The sequence below is a fragment of the Vombatus ursinus genome, unplaced genomic scaffold, assembly GCF_900497805.2.
Source record: "Vombatus ursinus unplaced genomic scaffold, bare-nosed wombat genome assembly UNPS02014837.1, whole genome shotgun sequence".
Taxonomy (NCBI): domain Eukaryota; kingdom Metazoa; phylum Chordata; class Mammalia; order Diprotodontia; family Vombatidae; genus Vombatus; species Vombatus ursinus.
The window spans coordinates 9191468-9197807 of record NW_020954615.1 but is presented as its reverse complement, the minus strand read 5'-3'; positions in this window follow the sequence as shown (position 1 = coordinate 9197807).

Below are 6340 nucleotides of genomic sequence, written 5' to 3'. Positions count from 1 at the left end.
TATTCCCCCCCACACACACACAAACACACCTGTTGTTGTCATTGCAGTCCTAATCAGTGAACCAGCTGCTCTATTGTGGTGTGTCCCAAGCTGAGGCAAACTGTGAATTCACAAGCCATAAATTCATCATCTCCAAACTTCTGTAGCTATTTCCAGAACATCCTGCAGGGCCTTCTTTCATTATGACCTGCTGTAAAACCTGATGGTGTGTGTGCTGTAAACAATGAGAGCTCTCTCTAATACAGGCTTGAGCACTTTTTTTTTCTAACAGTGCCCATTCCTGCTTCCTGATTTTTGAAGTCTGTGATAGAACTGACATCTTATTTAGAATTCACTTTATTATTATTTTTAGGGTTTTAAAATTTTTTTCCTTACCAAATGTCACAAGAGAGCTTAGCACCCATCTGCTCTAAAGATGAAACAAGGAAACTGACTGACTTGTTTGACACCTCCGGGAAGTGGGTGGAAATAACACATTTCCATTCAGTTTGGGAACCCACTCACATTTGGTAGCTTTCTCCTTTTCCCTATAGTACCAACCCTTTTGAATAGGTCCCTGTATTATGTAACTATGTCAAGGCAAGTGAAAAAAAAATAAAAAGCATGTACATAAAATTGAAAGGAGCAGCTCTTTCTGCATGTACTTTCTGTTTGGCAATTTGGATAGAATAGGTCCAAATCCTTTGCTTCAAAACATACCCCAGTTGTTGTCTCCACTCAAGCACTTTCCTTATTCCATCAAGTTATATTTCTCCATTTTCAAATTGCTTGGTTGTACTGGGTCTTTAATTTACATTTACCTACATTTCTCCAGTTTTGTAGTATATGATCGTAGACTTAGGACTGCAAGCAACCTCATTTAATACAACTCTCTCATTTTACAGTTGAGGAAATTGAATCACAGAGAAATAAAATGAGTTGTCCAAGGTCATAAAAGTAGGAAATGTTAGAGGTGGGATTTTTAATTGACATAGATCTACTGAGTACATGGTCAGTCCTCTTCTCATTTCACCAAGCTTATATCCCACCAGTAATCAATTGAGAAGCAGTAAGCATCATTTATTATGAATAAACCATTCTGATGGAGGAGAAAACACAAGCATACACATATGCAGTACATGAACTGGAATGATTCCTGACTCACACTTTGTCAAGTTAGGTAACCACAATATAGCTATTACCTTTTCTCAGGTCACTGGGATACCTCTGCGGGGTTGGTATTATTGGTACTATATAATTCCTGAGCCCCACTAATATGCTTGCCACCATGACTATCAGTTTGGGATCTTTTATTCAACCAGCCTCAAGTAGCTTTTAGAATTGGGTCTTTCCTGAAATGATATTGATGGATAAACACCTCTCACGCTTTCATGAAACATACTATCCCATCAGTAGATGCAGAGTCCAAGGAAGATGAGCTCCATTTTAGAAAGCACACGTGTAAAATGATACCTCACTGTTTGTGGTTCTTGGAAATCATTTTCTCCTCAAGAATTTCCTCTCAGCCATCCAGTATATCCCCTGTTGCACTCTGTAGAACTGTACTTCGGCACTGTGTGTCCTTGGGTCACATTGAAGACTCTGTCATCAGCTACAATTGCTCTAGCAATGCAATGCTAGGATGTCAGTGAGAAGATGGGAAGTCCAAAGTCCTTCAGACCCTTTGAAACTTGAAAGATCAGCCTTCAGATAGGAAGAGAGAGAGAGACAGAGAGAAAGACAGAGAGAGAGACACACACAGAGACAAAGACAGAGATACAGAGAGAGACAGATACACACAGAGATAGGTGTGTGTGTATGCAGAAAGAACTGACCAAGGTTGAAACCATAGTTTTCTCTTCTGCTAAGTGACAATTTCTCAGAAGTACATATATTATATACACAATGAATAGTATAGTCCCCCTCACTTACCCCCTCACACATAAATTAGAAACTGTGTAATATATAGGTGTATTATATGTTCACACACATAGACATATAAACACAATATATGAATATGTGGAGGTTTAGGGAAGAGAGCAGAAGCTACAAGACACAAGGATGACTTCATGTAGTAGGCAGTGTTTGAGCTGAGCCTTGTGTCTCAATATTTTGAGTCCAAATTGACGGAGGAGAAGAGTAGTTAGGATTATTTTCAGGGAGTTTCAAATCTCCTTTAATAACACCAAACTTTTCCCATAAATAAAGGAATTCTTACCTTTTGATTACTAACATTTTAACATTATTGCCATGTGATAGGAATTCATAGAACTCAACAGTGTTCAGAGAACAGAAAAAAGGATTATTGCACAGAGGGCAAGGGAGAGGAATGTGGTGGGTGAAAGAGAGAATAATGAAACACAAACTCACCAAGCATCTCTGAAGACAAATGTAAGGATATCATCAGGGATTTTTATGTAAAAAAAAAAAAAAAATGACTGTTGAGATGGCAAGAAAGAAGGACAGGAAAGGGAGTAGAGTGTTCAATGGTACCCGCTTTATTCCAGACAAGAGGGAGGAAGGCCTCCCATGGATTCTTGGTGGTCCCTTTAGGTGAATTTATCTGATGCCATAGCCATGAATTTTAAAAGAAAGGTAGGAATGTATGAATTGAGAGTATCCACCCATCTGAGGGTTTGATAGGAGTGTCTAACACAGTGTCACAGCAGAGCAGGAACTTTATACATGTCTGTTGAATTCAATTCAATGGGATAATTCTGTCAAACAGAGACCATTTCTTCGAAAGCATTTAAGAGGATTGTGTATTTAGGGAAAAAAATACTCCTTGAGAATTTCTATACAGAATAAAATACTTTTTTCAATCAAACTTTCAAAAATTTAATACTTACTATAGATTGGATTTTGATCAATTCCTTTGATCACATTATTACCAATAATTATCATTTTGATAATTATCATCATTTAATGAGCTAGGGAGCAAGGTGGTTTTGTTATTTGTTTATTTTTACCTAAAATTAAATATTCCAAGAACCTCACTAGGTTTTAAAATAAAAGCATTAGTTTCTCCCATCAAGCATGATACCACTAATGATCTTACATTTATTTCACCATTAACCTCTTGTGTTGTGAATTCAGAAAAGATGCTATCTATTAAAACACCTGAGACGTGCCAAACACTTAAAACAGCAATCTGGGAGTAGACAGAAATAGGTGAGTAATATGTTATTTCCATCCAGCATGGCCTTTGATCACACCTGACAAGGTGTTAATCCAGAAATGGCTTTCCAGCACCCGTAAATCAGCTAGGCAGGGGTGGATGCATTTCTGGAATAGTGATTTTCTAACATCAAGGCAGGTCTCAATCCTGTGACCCACAGCTTTGAATAATGAGGAATGGGTAAAGAAAAGCTGATCCTCACTCGTGTGTCCGTCAAGGAAGAGTAGGCAGAGATGAAAGAAAAGGAATGATTTTAGAAAAGGGTATATTTTAGCTCTTCAAGGATCCTGGTTCACTCTGAACCTAGAGGCAAAAGCCAAAACCTTATATTTCTACATAGCTCTAAATTTTACAAAACACTTTACATATATTATCTCCTAAGGTATCAAAACTGCTAGAAGGGATATGCTGTTGTAACCTCATTTAACACCGATGGAAAAACTGTTCAAAGGTCCAGTATCTTGCTGGGCCCACATAGTAAAAGTCAAAGATGTTTCCAGTAGCAACCAATCACTGGTCATTTACTGGGGAAGGCACTATACAGAATACAAAATATTAGGTATAATCCTCAAGAAATTTAAAGAATAATGTGGATGAGTTGATACACATTATGAGCCAATAAAGCACAAATTTTGAACTACACAGCAATGTAAAGTCAATTAAATTCATTTTCTTATTTTAATTTATACATGGCACTCTTTCTGCCATCTCTATATCTTTACTCTGGATGTTGAGGGATCAAATAGTTTGTAAGTCTCTGAGTCTGGATTTGAGCTAGGGTGTTCCTGAACCCATGTGCTCACTGGGAGTTTTGTACAAAGATGAAATAAAATGGGATAACTATTGAGTAATAGACCACCAATTTATGGTGATTCTATTCATTAGTATGCTAGGACCAGTCATATATTGACTTGGGATTATTGGCATAATGTATATTCACGTTCTTTATAAGGATTTGTTGATTGAATATCTTGTGAACTCCTCTGAGTCGTGTCATGTGTCAGATATCCCATTCCTTCCTTCCCTTTGGCAGCACCATCGAGGAGTTGGCATTGAGTCTGGAATGTGTTTTATTTTTTTTCACATTTTTCAAATAAAATGGTTTTGATAAATTTTATTTTTATGTTATCTACATTTTTCAATACATTTCCCCTCCTCTCTTTCCATTATAATAAAACATTAAATAGAAGGAAAAATGACACAAAACCATTTAGCAAGTCCATGAAGCTCTTAGGAAAAAAAAAATGTGACATTATATGCATTATTTTATATACCCCCCCCCATTTCTCCTCCCATCCCCATCCTTAACTTTCTGGACTTCAAAACACTACCTTCTCTACCACTATTTCAATCTCCACCTTCTCTTAGCTCCTGGTGCCTCTATGCCCTGGAACAGCCTACCAGCCCTGTGGCCTCTTCATTCAGGCATCTCCTTCACAAGAATCTCCCCTTTTTCCAGTGATGTGTTGACCAAGGAGCCTCCATTTTGTGGAATGACTCAGATCAATGTGCATTCATTCTCCTTGAAGTCCTCTGGACTTCAAAACCATTTTCTCACACTGGGTACCTACATCTTCACCCCTTCCTGCACCACATCATCAGATTTTTAGCTTCCTTTTCATGTGCTGTCTTTCCCCTTTGGAATGCAAACTACCTGAGGTCAGGAATTGTGTTCCATTTTGCTTATATTGTTAAAGCATGTAGCTCAGTGCCTGACATCTAGTAAGCTTTTCATCAATTCTCAGTTCCTCACCTTACTGTATTCCTTTTCCACTTCCACAAAGATAAGGGTGAGGGAGAGATGCTTTCTCATATCTTCTCTTTGGGGATAAATTTCAACATTATAATTTCACAGCATTGAGTGATGATTCTTTTGTTGTTGCTGTGTTATATAATCATACTGATGGGGTTGGGATCAGGGTCCCAGTAAGGAAAAACCCTGGACTTTCCCACATGGCCAGATCTCTGGCATTCGCCTGAGGCTACAATCCCATCAACTGGCCTTTCATTGTGGCTACACCCAATCTCCCCTATACTAGCTAGGATCCATTGTCCAGGTCCCAGGCACCCCAGCTTAATGGCCACTCTCATTCCATATCTCCTAAGGCCCCTCCTCCCTTCACCCCAAAATACTTGGGTGTTCTAATAAACCTCATCTTTGGCTGAAAGAAGGTTTGGGTCAAATTCTTTTGGGAAGGACCTGCGTGTTGTGATATTGGGGTCCCAGCACCCCTAAACCCCTAAACCGCATCAACACTGGTGAAACTATTCTGTTTACCATTTTCCTGCTCCTGCTTACCTCTGCAATAAGAAATACTGCCTCACTTTATATGCTTCCTCCTGAAAGCTCCTCCTGGGCTTCCCTGAATTCATCATATTTATTATTTCTTAAAACAGAGTTATTCAGTCAATAAGTATTAATTTAGTATTTATTATGCTTCAGGCCCTGTCCTAATAATTAAAAATGCAAAGAAAGTTACAACACTCCCTACTCTTGAGGAGCTCATAATCTAAAGGACATCATTATTACATACCATTCGTATAACACAAATTGTTTAGACAAGTGTAACTGAGACTTTTCTTTTAGTCACTGACTTTCATGGACATATACATAGCAGGTGACTCTTTGGTTCAAAGGGAATGGACTGTTTGGTTCCCTTCTTAGTATAGTTCCAAACTGGTTTCTAAGATGTTTGTCACAACTCAGTTTTGCCAACAGTACATTAACATGCCTATTTTTCAACAATATCACTCCACATCACCTAGCTCCATTGTTTATCATCATTACCAATTTGCTGGGTGGGTGTGATGTATAGTCAGAGTTGTTTTTAAAATCATTTATCTTATTAAGAGTGGTTTGGAAGTGTTTCACATGGTTGGTCCTAGTTTCTGGGTATTTTGAAAACTGATTATTTCTCTCCTTTGACTGAATATTAGTTATGAAATAGTTTTAGAATATACTGTTTTTAAATAAGATGAAGGCATTTTAATGTTTTCCTACATAGAGTATAAACTGGGCAAAAGAGTAAAGACATACTCCACAGGTATCCGGCACCTAGTGTCTAGAATGTGAAAGAAGAAAACTAATTCCTTCCATCAATGTAATGATTTTTAGATACATAATGGAAATATTGCTTTTATACCTGTGCTTTCAACTAATCTCTCCAAATCCAATTTAGCCAT